This window comes from Xyrauchen texanus, chromosome 6 (genome assembly GCF_025860055.1).
Source record: "Xyrauchen texanus isolate HMW12.3.18 chromosome 6, RBS_HiC_50CHRs, whole genome shotgun sequence".
Classification (NCBI taxonomy): Eukaryota; Metazoa; Chordata; class Actinopteri; order Cypriniformes; family Catostomidae; genus Xyrauchen; species Xyrauchen texanus.
Window position 1 is genome coordinate 44680605 of NC_068281.1, and position 27790 is coordinate 44708394.

At 39.6% G+C, this 27790-nt stretch overlaps 1 pseudogene; it reads right to left on the minus strand.

The window, feature by feature from the left end:
* Positions 1-850: 850 nt before the first annotated feature.
* On the minus strand, positions 851-27736 carry LOC127644883 (zinc finger protein 431-like; annotated as a pseudogene).
* Positions 27737-27790: the final 54 nt, after the last annotated feature.

The following is a 27790-nucleotide window of genomic DNA, read 5'->3' on the forward strand; positions in this document are numbered from 1 at the left end:
CATCCTCTAAGCACTCTGCCAGGAATGTTGTCTGGTCCAGCAGCCTTTCGTGGGTTGACTCTACGTAGAGTTTTCCTTTACACAGATTTATACAGTTAATCCGCCTGAAGTAGCTGAAGTTGGAGCTGTGACTTTAATCTTGAAATATCAGCTTGTCTTGGTGTTAAAAGTTTAGGACGATGAGTATATTGGTGGCATTTATAAACTTGAATCTGAAGTGCAGATTTTGTATAAACAAAATGTTTTTGCAGGTTTATGAGTATTAATAAAGATAATTTACCGTTTTGTACGTCTCTGCAAACGTGCTAAATATAATCTAATATGGACATTTTGGTAAATATTTTTTGCTTTCAAGTGAATGTTTATCATAACTCTGCAAATCTTACCAGCGCCACCATGTTTGTGTGACGTCATAGATCAGATTTTGAGATGTTGCACTGGATTTTGGCACTAAGAGACCACTCGTTTACCAATGAAAAGTCCTTTCCAATGTTTTGGAAGGTTCAGGGCCTTCTTTCTGTGGTGCCTGGCAATTGGCCTTAAATCTTATCTGATGGTTGCTTGGCAACCGTTTGTGTTGGTCTTCCAAGATACAATCAAAATGGAGCCACTTTTTCTTTCCTTGACAGTTTTGGGAGGGGCTCTGCCATGAACTGGCTCTAAAATGTAATTTTGTCCAATTGTTCAACACAACAGCTAACAACATATTGAATGGAGAAATTATTGACAAACAGAATAATTTTGTAATTTCTAAAATAATTTAGCACCATGGCTACTCCCAATCAGAGAAGAAAATATTTCATAGAAAATTGTTGCATTTCACAGCATTACAATAGTTTTATTCCTTCTAGTTTATTGAGAAAGTACAAATAACCTTCTACCTTGTTACATAGAATGACAGCACAATCAGACAACAGGTAATGTGACAATTCACCCACTTAATTGTAATTGTTATTTTCAGAAAAATATCCATCCTGTTCTTTTTTTTTAACTTCATACTATTTTGCCATGCAAATAAAAATTGATTAAGCTCAATGTGAAAAGACTGGATTTTATGAGTCTGAAGACAGCCTAACATAATTAATGTTTCATTATGTAATCCTTACATAATGAAACTCTTTTCAAATTAAGTGCAGTGGCACGGCTTCTCTCCAGTATGCGTTCTCTCATGTTTTTTCAGGTTTCCTGAAATAGTGAAACTCCTTCCACAATGTGAACACTTGTAAGGTTTTTCTCCAGTGTGGACTCTTTTATGCAGCTCCAAGTCAGAAGCTCTATGAAAGGCATTCCCACACTAAGAGCACACATGATCTTTCACACCAGTGTGTTTTCTCTGGTGGTCTTTTAAACTTTGCACATGTAAAAAACTCTTACCACAAATTGAACACAAGTAAGGCTTGTCATTTGCATGATTTTTCCGGTGTGTTCTTAAGATCGATCTTGAAGAAAATGTTTTGCCGCACTGATCACAGCAATATGACTTTTCTCCAGAGTGAAATGACAAATGACTTCTGAGACTACATGCTTGTCTGAAACTCTTCCCACACTGATGGCATTTGAAAGGCTTCTCACCAGTGTGAATTCTCATGTGCTTATCAAGACTTGCTTTACGGGTAAAAGTATTCCCACACTGATGGCATTTGAAAGGCTTCTCTCCAGTGTGAATTCTCATGTGGTTTTTAAGACTTTCTTTACGTGTAAAAGTATTACCACACTGATGGCAGTTGAAATTACTTTTGTCTCTTGTTCTTTGTGTTGTATTTTGTGAGGAATTCTTTTCAGTCTGTGAGCCACTAAAAGAGTTTTGTTCAGTTTTGAAACTATAAAGGGTCTGATCCGGGTAGTGTTTCTCCATCACTTCATTCAGTTCTTGAATTTCCTCTTTCACATCCATCAGATCTGAAAACACAAAATGGCCGCATTCAAATAAATAAAATTGACCCCAAATTTTATAATAGAAAGCTTCAGGGGTCAAGGCATTTATTATTACTCCATGTCATGCATTCAGGATGGGAAACTAGCTATAGAAGAAGCCAAACTTAAAGGGGTCATGACATACTCTTTTTATTTTTTTTATATATATAATTATTATCTTACCTGAGGTCCACTGATAATTTTAAACTTTTTTTTGTCACCAAAACTATCATGATTTAGGTTTACATGATAACTTTCCACCTGGTCTCTGGCCCTCCGTCTGAAACAGTCGGTTTTGGCTTCAGCTCCTCTGTAAACGCCCACTGTTCTTATTGGCTAACATCACCAGTCCCTCGAAAACAGTCATTGAAACTCAATCAGAAAGAATGATCCAGATCCACAACATTATTGTCACGATTCACTGTTGTCTGCCCTGTGTTTTGCCTCTGTCATCTGTTCCCCATGGACTACACTTCCCATAATTCCCTGCCCTCATGACTGCCAGCTGTCTTCCATTGTCCTCACCTGTTTCATTTACTCATAATTCTTTTTATATTTAATTCCCTGTTGTTTGCTCATTCCTTGTCAGATTTTATATGTGTTTTAACCTCCTGTGTAATCCAGTTCCCATCGTATATGCTTCCTTTGTTCCTGTGTTTTCCCATTGTGGATGTTTACTTTGTTCCTGTGTTTACCCCGTTATTCTTAACTTTAAGTTATTAAATAATGTTTAAGCTGCATTTAGATCCTGCTCCTGTGACATCCCTCCTTCTAACAGAACAACTGACCCACCGAAATGGATCTAGCAGCACCTTTCATTCAGCTGACCCAAGCGAACTTACCAGTCACAAAATATTCCTGTCTGTTTTGTGTCCTTGCCAAATGCACTGACTTTTCCGACTCAACCCTGAAGTCCATGTACTCAATCGGACTCATCGCACACCAGTGGAGGGAGTTGCCAGCAACAGGAGACTATACATGGGAGGAATACGTGAGTTTAACTCTAGAAACTCTTGATTCATAGGATTCTCCTCTCCCTACCCTGAATCCTGTTTCCAAGCCTCCCACACCTGAGTCTACTCCATGCAACATCATAGCCACGCCTCAGTCTGCTCCATGCCATGTCAGAGCCACTCCACAGCCTGCTCCATGCCATGTCACAGCCATGCCTGCTTGAAACCCTTCTTGGCCCTTGTCGCCAAATTAATTATCCACCACTGATGTCGGTGAATAGGGTCAAGAAGACCCTTCCTCACAGCTTGTCAGTACTCCTGCCTGTCAAGGCCAACGAGCCAATGTCCATGCCTGCCACGGCAAACGAGCCAACACACACGCCTGCAACAGCCAATGAGCTGGAAGATTCGACCATCCCAGAGCCAGTGCTGTCAACTTCGGCCTCCCAGAAGAGTTTCTGCCCATGTACATGACCACAGAGGTCGTTTCAAAGTCTCTGCCAGTGTTCACGACCACAGAGGTCATTTCCAAGTCTCTGCCTGTGTTCACGACCACAAAGGTCGTTTCCAAGTCTCTGCCTGTGTTTACGACCACAGAGGTCGTTTCCAAGTCTCTGCCAGTGTTCACGACCACAAAGGTCATTTCCAATTCTCTGCCCCGGTTCACGACCACAGAGGTCGTTTCCAAGTCTCTTGCCAGTGTTCATGACCACAGAGGTCGTTTCCAAGTCTCTGCCAGTGTTTACGACCACAAAGGTCATTTTCAATTCTCTGTCAGTGTTCACGACCACAGAGGTTATTTCCAAGTTTCTACCAGTGTTCACGACCACAGAGGTCATTTCCAAGTCTCTACCAGTGTTCACGACCACAGAAGTCATTAACAAGTCTCTGGCAGTGTTCGCGACCACAGAAGTAATTCCTGAGACTATGTTCATGCCTATGACCACAGAGGTCATTCCCGAGACTATGTCCATGTTCATGACCACTGAGGTCATCTCCGAGTCTCCGCCTATGCCTACTACCACAGAGGGCGTTCCTGAGTCTCAGTCCATGCCCACGGCCACAGAGGTCATTCCCAAATCACTGTATACACCCACGACCACAGAGGTTGCTCCAGAGACTCTGCTCATGTTCACAACCATTGAGGTCAATTTCCAGTCATCCACAACTCTTAGTCTCGAGCTTCCCATGGCTCTGCCTTCTACAGTTTCGCTCCTCGAGCCTGCCACAGCTCTGCCTTCTATGGCGGCTCCCCTCGAGCCTCCTATGGCTCTGCCAACCATGGCTCTGTTCCTCGAGCCTCCCATGGCTCCGCCTTCCAAGGCTTCACTCTTCAAACCTGCCACGGCTCCACCTTCTCCAACTTTGCCCCTCGAGCCTGCCATTGTTCTGCCTTTCATAGCTTTGCCCCTCGAGCCTCCTATGGCTCCGCCTTTTGCAGCACAGCTTTCCATGGCTTCGCCCCTTGAGCCTCCTACAGCTCTGCCTACCACGGCTCCACCCTCTGAGTCTTCCATGGTTCCAGTCTCAAGTCTGGGGTCACCAACCAGGCCTCCTGATCCAGTCCCTACTCTGAGGTGGTCTCCTGGCCGTCCGCCTGATCTGCTCTGGTCTTCTGGGTCTCCTGGCCATACGCCTGATATACTCTGGTCTTCTGAGTCTCCTGGCAATCCACCTGATCTGCTCTAGTCTCTATTTTGATTTTACAATCAACAGCCTCAATTTGCAATGCAATTGAACTGTAATACTACAATAGTATGTATTTGGACTGTAAACAATAAGACTGTAATATAAAAAAAAAAAGCAGGGCTCAACATTAATAATCGTCTGCTTGTCGGTACAAGTGGATTTTTAAATGGGAGAGTGAAAGACAATTTTACTTGCCCCACAGGACAAGTAGTCAGCTTTAAACGTAAATAACAAAAAATAACTGGCAATGCATGTGCTTTAATTTAGGCCTGTGTCTCTTGTTTCAAAGTTTATTTTTAAGTTTATATTCTTATTCTGCTGTTGAAAAGAATTGAGCACGCAATTTTATCATCCTCTAGCAATCTAGTAACTGTGTGCTGTTTGACTGACAGGTGGCTTATGTGTGTGCAGGCTTTACCTGTAGGTGCGCAGATACATGCCTAAACCGTCAAATACATTTAAAAATTCCGCCAAAATGCGAGTTATGTCTAAAGTGAACATAAACAGTGGGGAAAGCGGATTTGTATACAAATTTAGCTGCCAATTTCTATTGTGTAATTGTTATTTTCAGAAAGATTCTATCTTGTTTTTTTTTTATTCTATACGATATGCCATGCAAATAAAGATAGATTAAGCTCAATGTGAAAAGACAGGACAATGATGTTTTCTATGAGTCTGAAGAGTGCCTGATTGGCTGAATCTCTTACCACGTAAAGTACAATGGTAAAGCTTCCCTCCAGTATGCAATCTCTCATGCTTTTTCAGGTCTCCTGACCTAAAGAAACTCTTTTCACATGAAGTGCAGTTGTACGGCTTCTCTCCAGTATGCATTCTCTCGTGTGCTTTCATGTTTCCTGCCTTAATAAATCTCTTTCCACATGAAGTACATTGGTACGGCCTCTCTCCAGTATGCACTCTCTCGTGTTTTTTCAGGTTTCCTGAAATAGTGAAACTCCTTCCACAATGTGAACACTTGTATGGTTTTTCTCCTGTATGGACTCTTTTGTGCAGCTCCAAGTCAGAAGCTCTGTGAAAGGCCTTCCCACACTCAGAGCACACATGATCTTTCACACCGGTGTGTTTTCTCTGGTGGTCTTTTAAACTTTGCACATGCAAAAAAGTCTTTCCACAAATTGAACACAAGTAAGGCTTCTCATTTGCATGATTTTTCCGGTGTGTTCTTAAGATTGATCTTGATGAAAATGTTTCGCCGCACTGATCACAGCAATATGACTTTTCTCCAGAGTGAAATGACAAATGACTTTTGAGACTACATGCGTGTCTGAAACTCTTCCCACACTGAACGCATTTGAAAGGCTTCTCTCCAGTGTGAATTCTCATGTGTTTTTCAAGACTTGCTTTACGTGTAAATGTATTCCCACACTGATGGCATTTGAAAGGCTTCTCTCCAGTGTGAATTCTCATGTGGTTAGTAAGACTTTCTTTACGTGTAAAAGTATTCCCACACTGATGACAGTTGAAATAATTTTTGTCTCTTGTTCTTGGAGTTCTTTTTTGTGAGGAATTGTTTTCAGTCTGTGAGTCACTAAAATAGTTTTTTTCAGTTTTGAAACAATAAAGATCCAGATGGTGTTTCTCCTTCACTTCTTTCAGTTCTTGACTTTCCTCTTTCATGCCCATCAGATCTGAAATTAAAACACAAAATGGTCACATTAATGTCAATGAACAAATATTAAAATGAATGACATAAAATTGAACCCAAATGTTATAGAAGAAAGCGTCAGTGGTCAAGGCATTTTTTATTACTACATGTTATGCATTCAGGATTGGAAACTACCAATAGAAGAATCCAAACTAAAGTGGTCATGACATCCTCTTTTTTTACAATTATCTTCCCTGAGGTCCACTGATAATGTTATTTAAGTTTTTTTTGTCACCAAAAATGTCATGATTTATTAATACATGATCATTTTCCACCTGGTCTCTAGCCCTCAGTCTGAAACAATCAGTTTTGGCTTCAGCTCCTCCTTTAAACTTCAATGTAAACATCCACTGTTCTGATTGGCTAACATCGCACAGTCCCTCGAATACATCCATATTTGAAACTCGGCTGTTTAGATGAAATGATTGTTCCTCTGATTAAAAGAAAAACCTTTTATGCTATTTAATACAAAATAATTGATATATATCGAATATTGCTAGTTTGCTGAAAAATATTGTGGTATTTTTTCTGAAGCCATATTGCCCAGCCCTAGTATATAAATATAGGTACAATACTATTCTGTCACAGAAGGTAGAGTTTTGGTTGGACAAGACATAATATTTTAAGTCTGAGGACAAGGCAGGGAAACCTCGTGCCACATACATAAAACTGATTTTTCTTCCACCATTCCTTCAGTGAAGTCTTCTGGAGGCAATATATTTACTTCTGCCACAAATATAAATAAGGCCTTTAAATATTTATATTTCAATCTTTATAGTTTCACAATATTAGCATAAGGATATTAGCAATTTCTTATTCCTAAATTGACGAAAGGTCAAAAAAGACTTTCTCGACTCACATATTACTTTGGAGGACCTTGTTGAGGTAAGGTACCAAGGCCAGATGGTTTTGCAGCAGAATTTTTTAGGTCTTATGTCACAGAACTGGCTCCAATTATGTTCAAATTTTAGACAGTCATTAAAGAAAGGTGAACTCCCACCAACCATGACAAAAGCCCTGATCAGTCTCATTCTTAAATGAATGTAAAAGTTAGCGTCCAATTTCACTAATCCAGTTAGATGTAAAAATATTGTCTAAAATTCTAGTTAATCGTTTAAACAGAGTAATTACATCTTTTATACGTATAGATCAAGTGCCGTTTATTTGTGGTCATACTTCTGATAATAAGTTTATTATATATTAATATTTTGTGGTCAGTAGCGTATGATCAAACCCTGATTGCTGCCATCTCATTCGTGGTGTTTATTCATAGAGAAGTAAAAATGCATCCAATTATTTCACACTTACATTCAGTATCGACGAAGATTTCTCATACGTTCAGTTTTGATACTTCCCTAAATGTTTCCTTAAGTATATGGCTAAACCACAAATGATGTATTAACACCCCCTTTGCTGGAAAGAAAGGACCCCCTCTAGGTTGTTTAGGCTTGGTTTAAAAGACACACCAATCTGCTGGTGAGGGCAGTTTGAGGATGAAGACATAGCCCATGTTCTGTGTTTCTGCACTAAGATTCATGAATTTTGGGTAATAGTCCAGAATTGTATCTGTGACGATCTAGACACTCAAATTTAATTCTGCCCTGGACAATATATATTGGGTGATGGGGCAGGTTTTTAAAGGAGGTGAAAAATATACAAAATTCTGGGATCAAACAAGTGTAATTTGGCAGACAGATAATTCTTAGAGGATGGAAGTCAAAAGGGGCTCCCTCATTTCAAGAATGGTTCGCCGCATTGGGTGTCATATAAACAGCTTGGCAGATTAGACATGTATCGTAAGAAATTAGACAAATACAAGTTATTCAGATACTATTAATAGGGGTTAAAATGGGATAATTGTTGATTCTGTTCATTTATGTTGTGCTGTGTTTTGGATTTGAATCATTAAAAAGTGTTAATTGTAAAAAAAGATGCATATACACAATATATCATCCACTGATGGCTAGAGTAAATAGTCTTTGTCCTTTGATAATGATTTGGGTCAAATTTAGTGGTGTGTCGCTCCATGGCACTCCAGATTTTTGAGCAGTCTCCAGAGAATGTGAGTGATGGTGTGTATGTACCTTCATTGGAAATAATTGTTTAGAGTTTTAGAGCACACCATGTCATCTGTCAGATGCATCTGGGGGTGTATTACAGAAAACTTCCTATCTTAAGTCTTAACTTAATTATTACAGAAAGATAATAACTTTAGAATCCATTGCAATTTCAATTAGGGTCACATTTAGGACAAAAGTTATTAAAATTCTTAAATGCATTATCCTATCTTAACTACAAATAGGAAGAGTATTACAGAAGCATCCTAACTTGCCAAGAATCTTCAATAAGTGTCCTAACTTTAGGACAACCCTGCTAGCTTTTATCATACAGACAACAGGCACATGAGCCAAAGATGGATTGTCTGCATTCTGAGATAAACTGGTCCATGTGTACACAGTCTATACAGACATTGCTAATGCACCGATGTTTTCACACATACTGTGCATGAACCTATCTGGAACACGGAAAACTTAAGAATACTTTGGCCTTAGCGCGATACGCAAATCCTGCTAAACTAATGTACTGCAGGAACACAACAAACCTACCAGAACATATGTTAAGATAAAGCCCATGATATGCACTTCTTTTACTCTTAACTGGGGCATGAAATGCCAAATGTGCGTTGTTTTGCTTATATGTCAGCCACTGTGGTGGTCAACCTGTTTGTCTCAAAGTGACATTAGACAAGTGCTGCCATTGATTAGACAAATATTTGGTTATATATTGAAGAACAAATGGGAAAAAAAGGCTGTTGCTATCTAATTAGCTGTTTTTCAGAGGTTACCACTGAGTGCGTTAACATGCATGTTCTTACACAGATTTTCCTTAATAAGCCGACAAATTGTGTGTGGCAGCGGGGACATGGTCAAGCGTCTGTCCGGAGAGAGAAAAACTGTAAGGGCACTTGCACCTGAGCTAGATTATGTTGAACACCTGTTTCTAATTCCAGTGAGCATGGGGAAAGCGGAATATAAACAGCCAAGACACCAGAAGAAGAGAGAGAGTCTGGCACAAGGAAGGCCAAGGTGCTTCTAAAGATGTTACATTTAATCTATTGTGTCTGTGAAACTGATGTTTAAGTGACTACGTGCCTGTGAAGCTGTTGAGTTTAACTAACAACATGCCTGTGAAGCTGAAGAGTTTGTGAAGTTGTAAAGCACTGAAGTGGCTGATTAAAGTCTTAACTGAGCCTGGAGAACTCGCTTCCCTGTGTTCTTGTAAAGCATTACAATGTGTGGTTGTGTAAACTTAATAAAAGGCATTCCTTTTTCAGAGTAAAGTCATAAATGGGGCAAGAATTGACCAATCAACACAGGTAGATTATTGCAGATTTCTCATTCCCTGTAAAAACCTTAAAGGGCTGAATTAAGAAAAAGTTTAGAAAGCAAAATTTAGAAGGGAAAAACATTATGGTCTAAGGCACTCTGAAACTAGGTTAACTTGTGTAGTGCCTCTTGTGTACTCGCATGTGGGGGAAAGACACAACCTGTGAGGAGCGGGAAGCTGAGCACCACGCTCGAAAGGTGGATTGTAGGATTGACAATAAAGCTGATTCTGACAGTGGAAACATAGCCTGAGAAACTACTTGCATTTCTAGTGACACGCACCAGATTGTCTAGATGTAGAACATAGGCTAAATATTGAAAATTCCTCAAAAGCTTATCATCGATATCGTTGATTTCTTTAACACAATAAATATCAAGATTGTTTTATCACCCAGCTCCATTTGAGACACAAGAGAACTGAGGCACGCGTGTTAAATCAGAAAGAGCAATGCTGCTTACAAATCGGGAGGAACACTGCACAGAATCATAGTTGGTTTGATTTAGATCTGTATTTATTTGTTTCTTTACTCACAATGGTGCATTTGTGTTCTTATCCAGGATGTCTAAACCAAGCGAACGTAACATTAACGTTTTCTTCAAATGTGTTCTGGTGAAGAAAGAAAGTCATACACACCTGGGATATCACAAGGGTGAGTAAATGATGATAGAATTGCGGAAAGTCATTTAACTTGAATACAAGAACTGCGTGTAGAACTGAGGTGTCTTTGACTTGTGTTCAGTTTGCCTTTCCTGATTCTGAAACAGCTTCTGAATTTGAACCAGAGTTTTTTTTTTACTATAGCAAGGGCAGCAGAAAACTCTTTAAAATCAGAAAGTTTTGAATGATGTAAAATGTAAGATTTTACCTATTCTAGTAAAACTGCTCATTCTTGTGCTTTGAACTCATAATTACAACATTTCAGACTCCAGTTGAAGCGCACACAATCTGTGAGGTTGAAGAAATGTTATTTGCATTTTTAAAGAAATTTTACTTGCTGTTTTGTGTGATAAAATTATTAAATATTAACTGATAACACCATCAAATGTGTTGAACTGCTTCAAGTTTTATAACTTTAATCTTCATGCACAGACAATAATAAATAATGAAGTATGGACACCAACCTCTTTGTTCTTCAGTATCTTCATTTTTCATGACATTTGAACTGCATGATTCTGGATAACTCATGTCCTCACTCTCTTCTTTAATAAACATCATTTTACAATGTTTTATCGCGCAGATCTCAGTTGAAACACCTGGAGTTATTCCTGTTCCTGTTGAAACAAGTCTTCGTTTAGGATGATGAGAATATTGTTGACATTTATAAACATGAATCCGATGCTCTAATGCTCTAATAATGTAGAAACAAACAAAACAACAATGCCAGAAGTTTCTGCAGGTTTATAATTATCAATAGAGAAGAACGTTTAACGTGTGTTAAACACTATCTAATATGCAAACGTTGGAGCATTTATTTGTTAAAAGGTTAATGTTTATTATAACTCTGCAAATCTCTCAGAGCGCCGCCATGTTTACGTGACGTCATACAACAGCATCTTGGAGAGGACATTCTGAATCGCTTGTCGTGAAAAACGCTTAACGTGGTTTCATGAAATGCTATTTTTTTTTAACAATTAAATTACCTTCCCTGAGATCCATCGATAGTGTTAGCGATGTTTTTAGCACCAAAACAGTCAAAGTTTAGTAATAAGTTATACACAGAGTCTCCTTTAAACTTCAATTTAAAAGGGCACAGTTCTGATTGGCATCGTACAGCCCCTCGAATACAGGCCACAGTCATATTTGAAACACAGTGAGAAGAGTATGGACATGCTCCATAACTTTATGAAGCTACATTTCAGAGTTTACAAATAACACACATCCAACAAATTGCATCTGAATATATACTGTTCAAGCAAAGCAGCACCAAAACCATCAAACAGTCATGACAAATGAAATATTCATGAATGTAATGATTTACTTGATATTTAAAATGATGTTTTTGCGGTCAAGTCCAATTGTTTTTAACAGCACCATCCTTAAATATCAGTTCCTTGGCAAGCTTGTCATAGTCATATTATGACTGGCTCAAAAGCAGTCCACCACATTCATAGTCCATAGCACGATGAATTTACAAACACATAGTTGCACTGAGGCGCAGATCGCCAGAAACGTATGAATTTGAATTAAATGGTCAAAGACGTCGAGCTAGTCCATGTTTACACCAGCACCAACAATTAAAAATAGCGCAGATGGTCGAAAGAACAGCATCTTTCAAAAGCGGCATGATAAACATGACAATGGTAAAAGACAGTGTAAGAAATAGAAATGTTATTTCTACATCTCAGCTCTGTCCAAGAGAGATGCTGAGTTGCTGCATTCCTTTCTGTATGCATTATCAAACATCTGTTTCATATTAACTTGGAGTTGTAAGGAGCCCCCTCCTTTTCTTTCTCTGTCTATACTATATATGTTTGTGTACTTTATACGATTGTCTATGGCATGGTCCATCAGGCTCTCGTAGAGAGCAGACTTTTCATATAGGTTTTGGGCTCTCAACGTTTCGAAGGAGATTGTCATATGGAATTGTTATCTATGAGGTAATGTCTATTTCTATTGGTTTAGAGATGTGAACTCCCTTCAGTATTGTCATATATATTTGTATGCTATCCAGGAGAAAGCGAGATGCATACTTTGCTCCCCAACGTTGGTTTCATTACTTTGTATTGATTCATTCACGACTCAATAAAAGACGGAGAGAAAAGGCACTGCTATCGTTTAGAAGACTTTTATTTCTAACAATTGGGGGCTCGTCATCGGGAATCTCCAAACGGTAAGAATCTAATTTTCAGGGTTGATTCTTACTGTTTGCTGAGAAATAATTTTAAAGTATATGATTATAATGTTATGATGGTGCCGTATTGCGTTATTGAAAGACCGTATAGGTCATCAGAGATTGATGACTCCCCGTGTTTTAATTAATGCGGGAAGGGCGATAAAGGACATGATCAAGTTTATTTATCGTTAGTAGTGTACGGTCTCCTCGTATTTTTGATAAATGCGGGAAGGTTTTCCTCTGTTTCTAATGAAATGCGGGAAGAACAAAGAAAGAGAAATGGATCCCCTCTTTTTTGTTATGTGGAGTTCCTCGTAAGTTTTTGATAAACTACGGGACGAACGTAGAGAAAACGTGATCAATTTTCTTCGTTGTGTGATTTCCTTACTTTTGTAAGAAGGATTGTTGCGAGATATTTCATAAAAAATCTCTGTCGTTTTTTTGGGGTTTGTGAGTGAATCAATGCACAGTTTATTTTGATTTTTTGATTTTTTTTCCCCCTCTTTCTCTATTTTTCTTCTTTCTTTGCTTCCTTGACTAAAATGCTTTACTAACAATTGACACTGCAGATTTTTCTTCTTTGTTTTCTATTTGAAATTTGTTTATTCTGAAGAGGAGAACAATATTTTTGTGTGGTTTCAAAAATGGGAAATAAAATAAATCCACCTTTACTTAATGAATCTCCGAAAGATTTTATGGACAGAAATAATCAAGCCTTTTTTACGGAACCTTATCTATCAAATTTAGCTGGCTGGTCAGAGGACAAAACACAATTAGACCCGTTTCCACGTGAAGGATCTTTTAGAGATAGAGATATGTCTGCAGCAAAAGACATGATTTTCGAAAATTGGGGTGATCCAGAATGGGACTTTGATTATATGAAACAATCCTATAAAACTTGGGAAATTATGAAAAAGTACTGGGATCGCTGACCTGAGATAGACAAAGCGGCTGGAAAAAATAAAAAAGATCATAAATTTTCTACCCCGCGGGCTGATCTCAGTGCACAGTCAGTCTCACAGCCTGAGGAGAAAGACAAAGCTTTCTCTCACACCGCCCCCCCTCCGAGCTATGAACATCTTCAGTCACCTTTAGCGTGTGCGCCCGTGAAAAATAAACTGTATCCTGATTTGAAGGCTACGACTGCATTTCCGTTCGTGGAAACTGCAGAAGGATTTAAGGTTCACCCGATGCCTCTTGCTGACGTTATAGCTATTGCTAAAGAGCTTCCTGATCCGTCTAAAACACCTCATCAGTATGTTTCGGTTTTGAAGCGATTGACAGCTTATAGTCAATTGACAGGGCGTGATTAACTAAAACACTCCCTCCTGAAATTACGGAGGACGAATTAATTGAAGAAATTGATTTGTTAAGCCCGACATATGATACACCATCACCTCGTAACATTTTGACAATACATGCAGAAGAGTCTGGTGATTTGTCCGGAACTTTCCGTGGCGTTAGGATTGTGGATGATCATGATGACGATGATGTCGATTGGGTTTGGGCCAATTCGGGTAAGCTTAAACTTTTCTTCAAACAATTAGTGGCATTTTTTGCTGAAGTTGTCATCTGCTAAACAAGACATCTCACATGCGGCTAATGCAAAACAAAGAGCTGGCTAGAGTCCAGTTGCTTTTTTCAACAGATTTAAACGTGCGTGGATTGAAGAATCGGCGATTCCGGTTGATGATGATAATTGTCAGTTGTTTGTGAACACGTTTCTAAATAACATTCATGATGACACTGCACAATTGATTCGTATTACCACGAATAATTTTTTACGGATGTCAATTGATGATCTTGGCAAGCGTTTACGTGAGCTTTCCTCTGCTGGAGCCTTTGCTTCCTCCAAAGGAAAAACTCAGATAATGTTACAAGTTGATGCTGCAGCTCAAAAACGTCTTTTTGAAAACGTTTTTTTCACAGAACAAAGCCTGTCAAATGTTATTGTTGCGGTCGCTCCGGACATGTTGCAAAGTTTTGCAGACAAAGAACTGAGCAGCAGCCTAATAGAAGCCAGATGCGTAAGCGCTCTAGTGACTATGAGAAAAATTACCCTCCTTCGCTTTCTCCTAACCGGAGACAGAGTGTAACACATTCAGATAGATATCCAACTGAATGGAATCGCGCCTGACGGTGCGAGAGCAAAGAGTCTGAGTTTTCACTACTTTCGATGCAATATCCAAATAAATCAAATGTTTTGCCATTCCTTGAATTAAATGTGGACCATAAACCATACATGTTTTTAATTGATAGCGGCGCTTCGGTGTCCTCGTTATCTTCCGATGTGTACTCAGGCTCTGTCATGGGAAAGCAAATTAATTCTGTAGGGATTAATAATGTTCCTGTGAAATGCGAATTGACGCCCACCTTACCAATTACTTCTAAGGATGTACCGACATTGTTTAAAATGCATTCATTTGCAATCATACCGAATTCTCCATTCTGCCTGTTAGGTAGAGACTTGATGCATAAACTTGGTATGAAATTTAATTTTGATTCTAACTCTTTGACACTTCTGTTTCCTTCAGTTTTTTCCATTACAACCGACACAGGAAGTGCTCTTGTTGAAGATTCGTCTGCAACTGTGCTGCTACCGGAAATTTCGGGAGTCAACCCTCAATTGTGGGCGGAACACAAGGATGATGTAGGGTTAATAGATATCCAGCCCTACAGGGTGAATTTGATAAATACTAAGCCTGTGTTTCAGAAACAATACCCGCTTTCAAAGGAAAAAGAGGAGGGGCTTAAACCTCTCATTACTCGATTTTTGGAACAAGGCATTCTGGTTCGAACTCATTCACCTTATAATACACCAATCAATCCAATTAAGAAAGCTAATGGTACTTGGCGTTTAACGCAAGACCTAAGAAAAATTAATGATTTGATCAAACCACTTGCTCCTATTGTACCAGAAGTTCAGGCTATAATTAATTCTATTCCTTCAGAACATAAATTTTATTCTGTTATTGATTTACGCTCCGCATTTTTCAGTATTCCTGTTCATCCTGATACTCAGCCACTGTTTGCATTTTGTTTTCAGAATTGTCAATACAGTTGGACACGTCTCCCTCAAGGGTTCAGAGATTCTCCGGCTGTTTTCTCCGCTGTAGTGCACGATACACTGAAAGATGTCAAACTACCCCCAGATACCTGTCTGCTCCAATATGCTGATGACATTCTTGTCACCGGTGCCTCTGAGGACATGTATGCTGCTGCTTCAAAGATTGTTTGCAATGTCCTGGCTGAAGCTGGTTTCAAGGCCTCTAGAGACAAACTTCAATGGGTGCAGAGAAATGTCCATTACCTTGGACAGGAACTGTCACAAGGCCAAGTTCGTCTGTCTGCGGACAGGATCAAAGCCATCGCTACATTTAAGCATCCATCCACATGGAAGCAAATGCAAAGCTTCCTGGGACTGGTAAATTACTGCCGCCTGTGGGTGCCTAATTGCTCCATGTATGACAAAATCCTGCGAGAAGCTACGCTGGGTGACAAAGACGATATTACATGGACAAGTGAGATGAATCAAGCACTCAAACATTTGCAATCATCACTCTTAAGGCCGCCTGCCCTTGGCCTACCCTGTTACACACAAGACTTTCATCTATACGTGTACGAAAGTGGTGGCACAGCCGCAGCAATCCTGGCCCAAGAGCGTGGGGGCACTTTCCGTCCAATAGCTTATTTATCTAAGACCCTTGATTCGGTCGCTAAGGGACTTCCGGCTTGTTTGCGTGCAGTGGCTGCCACAGCAATCATGATACAGGATGCTGAAAAGGTTGTTTTGTCACATCCTCTCATTGTACATGTTTCTCATCAGGTAGGAGCCATTATGCATAATAATTCGACTCAACACATGACTGCCCAACGCCGTTCTGGCTATGAGGCTATATTGTTAGCTACTGCTAATGTAAAGTTGAAAGTAACTTCTGTTCTTCATGGCCCTACTGTACATTTGCATAGGTTGCTGACACAAGGTGAATTTGAGAGCGACGACCACGACTGCCTGAACAGGATCCAAATTTCGACTGCTTGCAGGCCAGAGGTTTCCACGTCTGTCCTGGAGGAGGGAATCCATTGGTATATTGATGGATCCTGCTTTAAGCCAAACGACAGTACATATTTGTGTGGTTATGCTATTGTTGAATTGCCTAATAAAGTAATTGAAGCGTATTCACTGCCACATAAATCAGCACAAGTCGCAGAACTGATTGCTTTAACAAGAGCTTGTCAATTGGCAAAAGGTCAGTGTATCAACATATATACTGACTCCAAATATGCGTATGACGTAGTCCATGATCTTGCTAAATTGTGGGAGGAAAGAAATTTCAAAACCTCCGAAGGAAAACCAATTTCGCATCATAACATTGTGGCTGAGCTGATTAGTGCAGCACAGCAACCATCGAAGCTTGCTGTAATTAAAAGTAGCTGGTCATAAAACAGGTGAATCTGACGAGGCCAAAGGTAACAGATTTGCGGATGAAGTAGCAAAATGGGCAGCAAAAGAAGCAATACGTAGTCCGCATGTAAATGAACAAAACAGTGAAGTGCCAATGATGAATTCATCGTTGATTAATGATTTGGATGTTAAAATCTTACAAGCGAATCCTACTCAACATGATTTGACTCATTGGGCAGCCAATGAAGTAAAACAAGATCAAGTTGGTATTTTAAGAGACAAACAAGGTAGAATCGTGCTATCAGCATCTACTGTTGTAATGCTGTGTAGGCATTATCATGGTGTATCACATGTGTCAAAAGAAAAAGTGATACAAAATTTGAATCAATCATACTGCATTGCGAACGTTCGAAGAAATACTTTGTTGACATTGGATGCTTGCCTGGTGTGTGCACAAACAAACAGGCACAAGGCAATCAGCCATGATGCTTTACCGCATCCTGAACTTCCTTTCCAATATTTACAGATCGATTTTACACACATGCCTCCATGTGGAAATCACAAGTATTTGCTCGTGATTATTGACCGATTTACTAAGTGGCCTGAGGCTTTTCCGTGTGGAAAAGAAGACGCAAAGACGGTAGTGAAGGTTCTTGCCAAAGAAATTATACCGCGTTTCGGTATTCCAACTGTTATAGCAAGCGACAATGGAACTCCATTTGCTTCTAAAGTAACACAATTATTAGCTAAAGAACTTAGTATTAATTGGCATTTTCATATCCCGTATCATCCTCAGTCTTCGTCAAACGTGGAACGTTTGAATAAAACGATAAAAGAACGTCTTAATAAAGCGTGTCTAGATACGGGCAGAAATTGGGTTGATTTATTGCCTGCTGTACTGACGGAAATGAGAATGTCTCCGTCAGCCACTACAAAAATGTCTCCCTTTGAAATTCTCATGGGTAGACCTTTCCCGACCCCTTGGGTCAGAGGTCGCGCTGGCAATCTCTCCACAGGTGACACGGAGGTGATCATCGCGGATTATGTGGATTCCCTAGTTAGAACGTTAAATGGCATAAATGGTGATGTTTTTCTCTCTCTCCCTCTGCCTGCAGAAAGTCCTACTCATCCATTTGTTCCGAATCAGCAGGTTCTGTTGAAGTATCTGAAACCAACGAAGGTGGGTGAGCCAAAGTGGGCCCAACTACTGTACTGCCGGTGACCCGAACGGAGGTGCTGACTGATCTTCAACCACAGTGAATCCACGCAAGCCGCGTGAAGCTTGCTCCAGAGGAAGGCCTTACTGATTCAAGGTGAACGGTGAAAGCACTGGAGGAGCTGAACACGCAGCGCCAGTGCCCAACCGGAATCTTTGAATTAGGAGGACCTGAGGAGGGACCCGGAACAGTCAACATGAAAACACTCCTACTGACACTCTGCATAGGGCAGGTGTTCGTGCTTGCCTATGCCTGTTCAGTATCAACACAACAGCAAGGAGTCACAAGTGTAATTCTAATTCCTAGAAATAATGTATGATGGTTTATGTTTTATGGTAATGTTAAAGGAAGATGTTTTTGTTATGAAGGTACGGGTAAACACCCGGAAACGAAGGTACATAGAATGTGATGCCGCAAGTGACCCTGAAGTATATCTAGACAGTGTTGGACAGCCAAGAGGTATTAAATGTTTGGATTAATTCTTGGCTAAAGATGGAGTAGGAATATGTAAAATATTTGGTGATAAATGCTATACATACATCCTGGGTCACATTGATGATGATGATGGTGAATTCATGAAGGTATGAAAGGAAATGGATAAGTTGAATAAGGAATTAGCTGATAACGTCAGGGAATATGGGGACATTTTCCAATGTGTTTGGGTGGTTCGCACCCTGGATGTCTTCCATTATATCGATTGCTATATGCATTCTACTTATGTTATTATTTGGTCCATGTGTGCTACAATTACTAATGCAAAAGAGTGACGGTTATGTTTGTACATATATACCAGAAAATGATGAAGATGGTCATATCATAGCTGAGGGTATAAATAATATGACAAAAATTGTTGATGAATTACAGAGAAGAGAAGTGGATGATAGAAATGGGTTTGGAGATTGGATTACAAGTTGGAAACAATTACTTGTATCTTCTCTAATACCAATTGGAGTTATACTGTTAATTCTTTCATTTATTGTTTGCTGTATTATTCCATTCATTAGGATGTTGATTTATTGTTCTATGAATACTTTTGTATTCTCTCAAATACTCCTTAGCAAACAGAACTATCAAGTACTAATGACTTTGGAAGAAATGTTTGATTGAAATATGTTTCATGTATTATTCTGTAATAATGGACATGCTGAGAATAATGTAATGTGATAATTATGTTATAGTATAACTGTCATTATCAAAGGGGGCACTGTAAGAAATAGAAATGTTATTTCTACATCTCAGCTCTGTACAAGAGAGATGCTGAGTTGCTGCATTCCTTTCTGTATGCATTATCAAACATCTGTTTCATATTAACTTGGAGTTGTAAGGAGCCCCCTCCTTTTCTTTCTCTGTCTATACTATATATGTTTGTGTACTTTATACGATTGTCTATGGCATGGTCCATCAGGCTCTCGTAGAGAACAGCCTTTTCATATAGGTTTTGGGCTCTCAAGGTTTCGAAGGAGATTGTCATATGGAATTGTTATCTATGAGGTAATGTGTATTTCTATTGGTTTAGAGATGTGAACTCCCTTCAGTATTGTCATATATATTTGTATGTTATCCAGGAGAAAGCGAGATGCATACTTTGCTCCCCAACGTTGGTTTCATTACTTTGTATTGATTCATTCACGACTCAATAAAAGACGGAGAGAAAAGGCACTGCTATCGTTTAGAAGACTTCTATTTCTAACAGACAGAGATACAGTAAAATACACTAGTGGCAAATGAGGGAATTTTCTGGTGGAGGCTGATATGTGAATATTAATTGACCAAACCAAAAAAAGAGTGCATGTTTTATTATATCTATTTGCTGATAATTATGCAACAGATGAGCTCTTTCTGATATCTTAAATAGGATGGGTTTCCCAAGAACATTGCAACTTAAGATTTTATGACCATCTCAACTAACGTCACTTGTTATTTTATGATGGAGTGACGCCTGTTTCCCAAACCAGCATGTAGATCGCTCGTTATAAAGTATTAAGTGCTTTGTTTTGGGAGCTGTCCGGTCCAAAGGTGAGGATCACTTTTCTCAGTGTGTCTAGGTGTTTGTCTTTTATTTATGACGCTTGAGGAATGTTTTGCAAAGTACAAAGTTGAAATTATAAAATGAGCACAAAGTAAATTATTTGAGTGATTAAACTTAAATCAGCATAGACTAGACTATTCATAGACTAATCATTCACTCTCTTAATGATTTCAGTGGATGGAAGTCTTTGATTATCACACTGGGCACCAACTGCAATGAACTGGGACTGAGACAAGACTCCAAAGTATGTGGTGATTTTAGATCACATGTCACTTAAGGCATATCATATGGGCCCTCCCTCCATCCCCGAGGTACCAGATAAAGAATATCACTTTTAACAGTACAAGAATGATCCAGATGGACCATTCAATAAATTAGATATATGTAAATTGAAGAGAGTTGGTCAACTGATTCCTCTGCAGGATTTGTGAGATTCGACCCAACCTTTAGAGCCCTAATGTATTAGGGAGATAGAAAACCGAACAATTATTAGATGGTACCAATATACTAAAATATAACATAAATTAATAGGTAAATAAAATGCATAAGGGGTTGGAAGTATAGCAATGTTAGAGGATGACTATTTTTTTATCTTAAAGAAAGATAAATTACTGTTTCTATGTTAATTCATAAGGTGAAGACCTTAACACATAGCTCAAAGATTATTTGCTAATCATCTGATACACAGGTTATGCAATCTAGAGAACATTAGAAAATCACAAGCATAGTAAGTAATGCTAAGGTCTCTGGAGAGAAGCCTGGTTAGTGATATATCTACCGTCTGCTTGATCGATCGATGGGTTCGGTGGTAGCGAAGTCTTCTCCTGCTGGTTCAGAAGGTTTGCTTGCTAGAGCTAAATCTTGTTGCTAGTATCTCTGTAGTATCTCCCTGGTATGGGGACACCAAACTTGTCGTTGCCACTGTCACTTGCTACTTGGTCGATCTTCTACTGACTCTCTTGGATGGAGATTCAGAATGTTGGAGTGTTATTGTTATTGCCTCCTGGAGCAGAGACACAGCATTTGAAGTGAGGTATTCTGTTATTGTCCCCTTTCTCTCTGGAGCCAGAACAAAAGCGTGGCCATCCAGAGGATAGATTTATACCTTTCCAGTAAGGTGGGCATTACAATCTGCCACCTTTCCATTCCAGCAATGTTGTACAGCTGTTGTCATCAAAAGTAGCCACAGTATTGCCCACCCTGGTGTGAAACATATTTACATACTGTATTTTAAAGTACACAGTTGGATCAGTAACCTTAAAGTTTATCTGCATTATTTCTTTTTCAAAACACTTCTAAAATATTCTTGCCATTGTTCTGAATGCATAGAGTTTAAATATGGTACTGAAAGATTAAATAGTATCCATGCATTTGTTTATAATTTAACAGTTCAATCTGTGTGAACTGTTCTGCTAATCAAACAACTGCAATTTACATAAACAGTTCTGTGAACAAATATGAAGTGGATGTGTTGCAGCTGCTGTCAATTTAAGGCGTTTGTTTAAAGATTTGTTTTTGTGGCTCCCTTGTTTCAGCTTTTTTGTTGCACTGGATTGTGGAAAAAAGAGATCACTCGTTGACCAATGAGAAGTCCCTTCCAATGTTTCCAATGTGTCACACAACAGATTTATGTGAGGAACTGACCGAAATGGCAAATGGGTCATTCTCAAAAAAATGACTTTCCAACTTTCAAAATATTGAAATTTTCCATTTAGTTCAGTTTTTGCCTATAAATGCTGAGGGTAAACATTTTGTAACATGTTTAGTTAACACTAATGAGGGTTAAATGGGTTACAACACCACATTTTGAAGGTTCAATGGGGTACAACACCAAATATTTTTGAGTGAAAATATTAGTTAAAATTTGACTTTACTTTTTAAAAGTTTTTTGACTTTTTTTTTGAAAAATCACTATATGCATTTTTAAGCAGCCTCTTAACTTAAACTTTAAAAGTTTCCTTTTCTTTGTTTGCCACACCCCCAACAGGCTGCGGTACCCACATTGTCACAAAAGTGTCCTCACTCCCTGGGTCACTTAGCCGGTTCCCACAACCACCGTTCTCACGGCGATCAGACACCAAGCACTTGCAGTCGGGCCCCCATGAATGCGGACCTTCTGCCTTCACGTGCCCAACTGCACCACACTCGCACCTCAGGCCGGCAGTTGGTGACGAGTCTAGAGACCATCTCTACAGAACCTCATCTTCAGTCGCCAACCCGACCCAGGCCGGGTACGTGGAGCAAGGTAAGTGCTTCGAGCTTCTCCTCAGCACAACCACCTCGGGACGAAGCAACGCTCACCGACGTGACTTCGCCTAATACCCCCTCCGCGAGGCCTCACCTCCAGGTACGTCACACGTGATCGACCCCTTAGTTCCCATCGCCCGGATCTTGGACGCGTGGCTTACGCTTTCCAACCCGTCGCGGTGGCTGGCCAGGACCATCCAACTCGGCTATGCGATTAAGTTCACCAGGTGCCCGCCCCGCTTCAACGGCGCCTGCTTCACCTCGGTGCAGGGTGAAAACGCCTTCACCCTGCGTGCGGTGATCGCAACCCTTCTGCACAAGGACACGATTGAGCCTGGCCCTCCAGCCGAGATGCAGAAGGGGTTCTACAGCCCCTACTAATCGTACCCAAGAAAGGCGGTGGGTTGATGCCAATCTTGGACATGCGAGTTCTGAACCGGGCCTTACTCCCTTTCAAGATGCTGATGCAGCAAAGTATTCTGACATGCGTCTAGCATCAAGATTGGTTCATGGCGGTAGACCTGAAGGACGCATACTTTCACGTCTCAATATTACGCCATCTCAGACCCTTTCTACAGTTCACTTTCGATGGCCAGGCGTATCAGTATAAGGTCCTCACCTTTGGTCTGTCCCTGTCCCCTCGCGTCTTCACGAAAGTTGCAGAGGCAGCTCTTGCCCTGTTAAGGGAAGTGGGCATTCGCATACTCAACTACTTTGATGACTGGCTAAACCTAGCACACTCTTGAAAGTTGCTCTGTGCACACAGGGACCTGGTGCTCAGGCACCTCAGCCGTTTAGGGCTTCGGGTCAGCTGGGAAAAGAGCAAGCTCTCCCCGGTTCAGAGAATCTCTTTTCATGGCATGGAGTTGGACTCAGTCTCAATGACATCGTGCCTCACAAGCGAGCGCACGCAGTCATTGATGAACTGCCTGAGTACGTTCAGACCAGGCAGGCTTGAGTCCCGAGATGGGCATGGTGCCGCGGCACATACCGTGTGACCTCGCACCTTCCTGCCATCACTTATTCAGCCCTTGGACAGACCTCTGTTTTCTACAGGCGGAGGTCCCCCTACAGCAGGTGTTCAGACGCATCGTAGTTACTACAGACGCCTCCTAGTCGGGCTGGGGCGCCGTGTGCAATGGGCACGCAGCCGCTGGCTCCTGGACAGGGCCACGGCTGGGTTGACACGTCACCTGCCTAGAGTTGCTGGCTGTATGTCCTGCGCAGATTTCTGCCACTGATCAAGCCCTTATTGATCTGCTCAGACAAAACAGCAACAGTAGCATATATAAATCACCAAGGCGCCGTTCACTCTCATTGCATGTCGCAACTCCCTCGCCATCTCTGACTCTGTTGGAGTCAGCAGTGGCTGAGGTAGCTGCGCTGAGGTCTCAGTTACTGTCGTAACCTCCATTGCCTGATGGAGGGAATGAGACGTTGTGTCCCTCTTGCCACAACACTGTTGACCGGGACCTTACTCTCGGCTCCTAAGCTCAAAATCTGTCTGAACATAAACACGCTACCCTCCTTTTATACCCGTATGTCTGGGGGAGAGGCATGCAAATTCTGGCCTTTTCTCAAAGATAAGAGGTAAAAGAGGCTCTCAAGAGAGAACCCTAGTGTCACTACATCGACACAACTTCACGTTCCCTCCATCAGGGAACGGAGGTTACGACAGTAACCGAGACGTTCTTAGTCCCTTCCTTAATGGCAAACTTGCAGTCTTGCAATGGCTGCCATGTGCACATGTCCATGAGAATTTACCATTTTCGGATTCAGGAGGGTGCTCAAGAGCACACTTCGGTTGAAACTGCTCAGATGTGAGTCTATGCAACATTAAGTCACCAAAGTTTGGACCTGGAGAAGGCAATTAGGGTGTCATTTGGGACAGGGCCATTAATACGATGGGCAGCATAGAGTGCCTTAAAACCCTCTTTTCGTTGGTAAAATCACTGTACCACACAGACTCCTGTGGATTATTTTTTTTATAAAACAGTTCCAACAGCAGTGATAAAAGACATCAAGTCCTTGCGTTACAGTGATTTTACTCAAGCTTAAGTGGCTTATTGCTTTTATAAACCAGCGACAACAGCAACATAATGCAAAAATTAAAAGTTATAATAATCAGTTTAATTAATTATATATAAAAAATAATTTGTCCATTCATGCTTAAATTCAGAATGTGCTATTCCAGGTGTGTTTATAGTAAGTTTACAACAGTTTACAATCAGAATTCAGGGTCCAAATTTAATGGCAACAATACTCAACTTTAGATTTCTTCAAAACCTGATAGGATTTCACAATTCTCCAAATTAGAGTGTATCAATGAAATAAAAGATAGGATGGCCAGAAATTTCCTTCTACTCAATTGGACCAAAAACTTCTAAAAACAAGCCGCTAAAATATAATTTGACTCTTGATGGATGTACTGTTACATCATCTTCAACAGCGAAAAACTTTGGTATTATATTTTATTCCAATCTGTCCTTTGAAAATCAAATTACCAGTGTTTGTTAAACAGCATCTTATGGAGTTTTGAGTTCCTTGACAGTCACATTCAGCTTGCTCACTGGGGTTATAAATACAATTATTGTTTAATTACTTATTTTTAAAAACAATTCATAATCTATTTTATCAAACTACACAATGATGACTCATAGACATTATAGATATTACAGTTTTATCTTCTGTTAATGCATGATCTTCTGTAAAATTGCTTTGAAACGATGTGTGTTGTGAAAGGCGCTATACAAATATAAATGACTTGACTTGAAGAAATCCAAAAATAATTGTTTTTCTTTTTATTTCATAGCTTAAAGTATACATGGGCTTTATGGGTGCACTCACCCTACATTGATTTGTTGAACACATGCTAAAAAAAACGATAATGTCTCTTTATAGATGCACTCAGTCATTTTCAAGTTTTGCTTCTAAAGAAATGAACACAAATTTTCAAACATATGTATAAGATTATGACTGGTCATGTGAGATGATGAGTTCCATCATATCAGTAACCTTATAAAAGCTTTTTTTTTATTATACTATACATAGAGAGGGTCTGCTCATGTGGGCTGCCATGTTAGAATCACATGACCAGCCGAATTCTAATGGCTTAATCTCAGTAACAACATTGTTATTGGACACTTTTATTTAGGAATTAAATTAATCCTGGCTGACTATGAATAGTGGCTTTCAAAAATGTTATCTGTAACTATAAAAACAAACGGTGTTTGAATGATACTGCATTCACGCCTCGGAGTCAGTGTAAGTCCAAGACGGCATTTTCAAAAAAATTTCACCTTTAAAAAAATGGCACTTCTTTCATGTTAATGAGAGAGAGACTCAATGACTTTATATCATCTGTGCTATGCGTGATTGGAATTAAATGTTTCCTTTTTGTTGTTTTTGATCAGCTGATGGTAAAGAACAGAACGGATATAAAGAGACATTATTCAGGGACAAATGGATTATGTGGATCTCGTCTTTGTATACACAGAACAAGTTAAACCAAACTTTTACTCTCAGTGAAGTGGAGTGCACATAGAGTAAAAGTCAATTGTAGGATTTAAGACTAGAGATATTTTTACCCACCCCTAAAGGAAAGGAAATGAGAAGAACCCTAGTGCTTCAACTATCTTAGTTTGTTTAATAACTGAAGTTTTTAAAAGAAACAAAGGTTCTTCTACCCCTTACACAGAATGACAGCTTAATCAGCTTTGCAGCTAACATGGCAATTCACCCACTTCATTGAAATTGAGCCATTGAGATAATGTTTTTTTTTTTTTTATCCTAGTTGCATGGCAAATAAAGAAGAACTTTGCTCACTGTGACCCTGGACAATGCTTTTTTCTATGAGTCCTTAGAGTGCTTGATCGGACAAAACTCTTCCCACATGAAGTTCATTGGTACGGCTTCTCTCCAGTATGCGTTCTCTCATGTTCTTTCAGGTGTCCTGATTTAGAGAAACTCTTTCCACAATGTGAACACTTGTAAGGTTTTTCTCCAGTGTGGATTCTTTTGTGTAGTTCCAAGCCATAAGCTCTGTAAAAGGCTTTTCCACACTCAGAGCACACATGATCTTTCACACCGGTGTGTATTAACTGGTGCTCTTTTAAATTGTACAGCTGTGAAAAACTCTTTCCACAAAGTGAACACGTGTACGGCTTCTCAATTGCATGAATTTTCTGGTGTTTTCTTAAGAGTAATGCTGAAGAAAATGTTTTGCCGCACTGATCGCAACTATATGACTTTTCTTTAGAGTGAGAGGACAGATGTCTTTTAAGAATACAAGCCTGAGTGAAACTCTTCCCACACTGATGGCATTTGAAAGGTTTCTCTCCAGTGTGAATTCTCATGTGATTTGTAACTTCGGCTTTACGTATGAAACTCTTCCCACATTGTTGACATGTGTAAGGCCTTTCTCCAGTGTGAATTCTCATGTGCTTATTAAGACTTCCTTTTTGTGTGAATGTGTGAATGTGTTCCCACACTGATGGCAAGTGAAAGAAGTTTTGGCACTTGTTCTTCTGGGGTTTTTTTCTGTTTCAGTCTGTGAGCCACTAAAATAGTTTTTTTTCCATTTTGAAACTATAAAGTGTCTGATCTGGATGGTGTTTCTCCTCCTTCACTTCATTCAGTTCTTGACTTTCCTCTTTCACCTCCATCAGATCTAAAATGAAAACACAAAATGTTCTTTCATTTCAAAAGACAAACTTTAAAATCAAGAACATAAAACTGACTCCAAATTTTATGTGAGAAAGTATCTATTGATGTGCTCATGCTAATGCAATCAAATAGGCCTAGATAGGAATTAAATGACACAAGTATTTTGTCTTATTTAAAAGAAACTTTTCTTTGGTGTTTCTTTGTATGAACGACAATGATTCAATATGACTTCGATGAGCAAAAAGATATTTGACTATCAGTAAAATAAAAAGGACGTTCTGGTGACCTTTTTTGTTATCTTTATAACTTTAATCTTCATGAACAGACAATAATAAATAATGAAGAATGGACACAAACCTCTTTGTTCTTCAGTATCTTCATTTTTCATGACATTTGAACTGCATGATTCTGGATAACTCATGTCCTCACTCTCTTCTTTAATAAACATCATTTTACAATGTTTTATCCCGCAGATCTCAGTTGAAACACCTGGAGTTATTCCTGTTCGTGTTCAAACAAGTCTTCGTTTAGGATGATGAGAATATTGGTGACGTGTAGGCTATAAACATGAATCCGATGCTCGAATAATGTACAAACAAACAAAACAACAATGCCAGAAGTTTCTGCAGGTTTATGTGGACCAATAGAGAAGATTGTATATGATTTTGAAACGTACATGTGGTAAACATTATCTAATACTGAAACTTTGGTATATTTATTTTCTTAAAAGTGAATGTTTATTATAACTCTGCAAATCTCTCAGAGTGCCGCCATATTTGAATGACGTC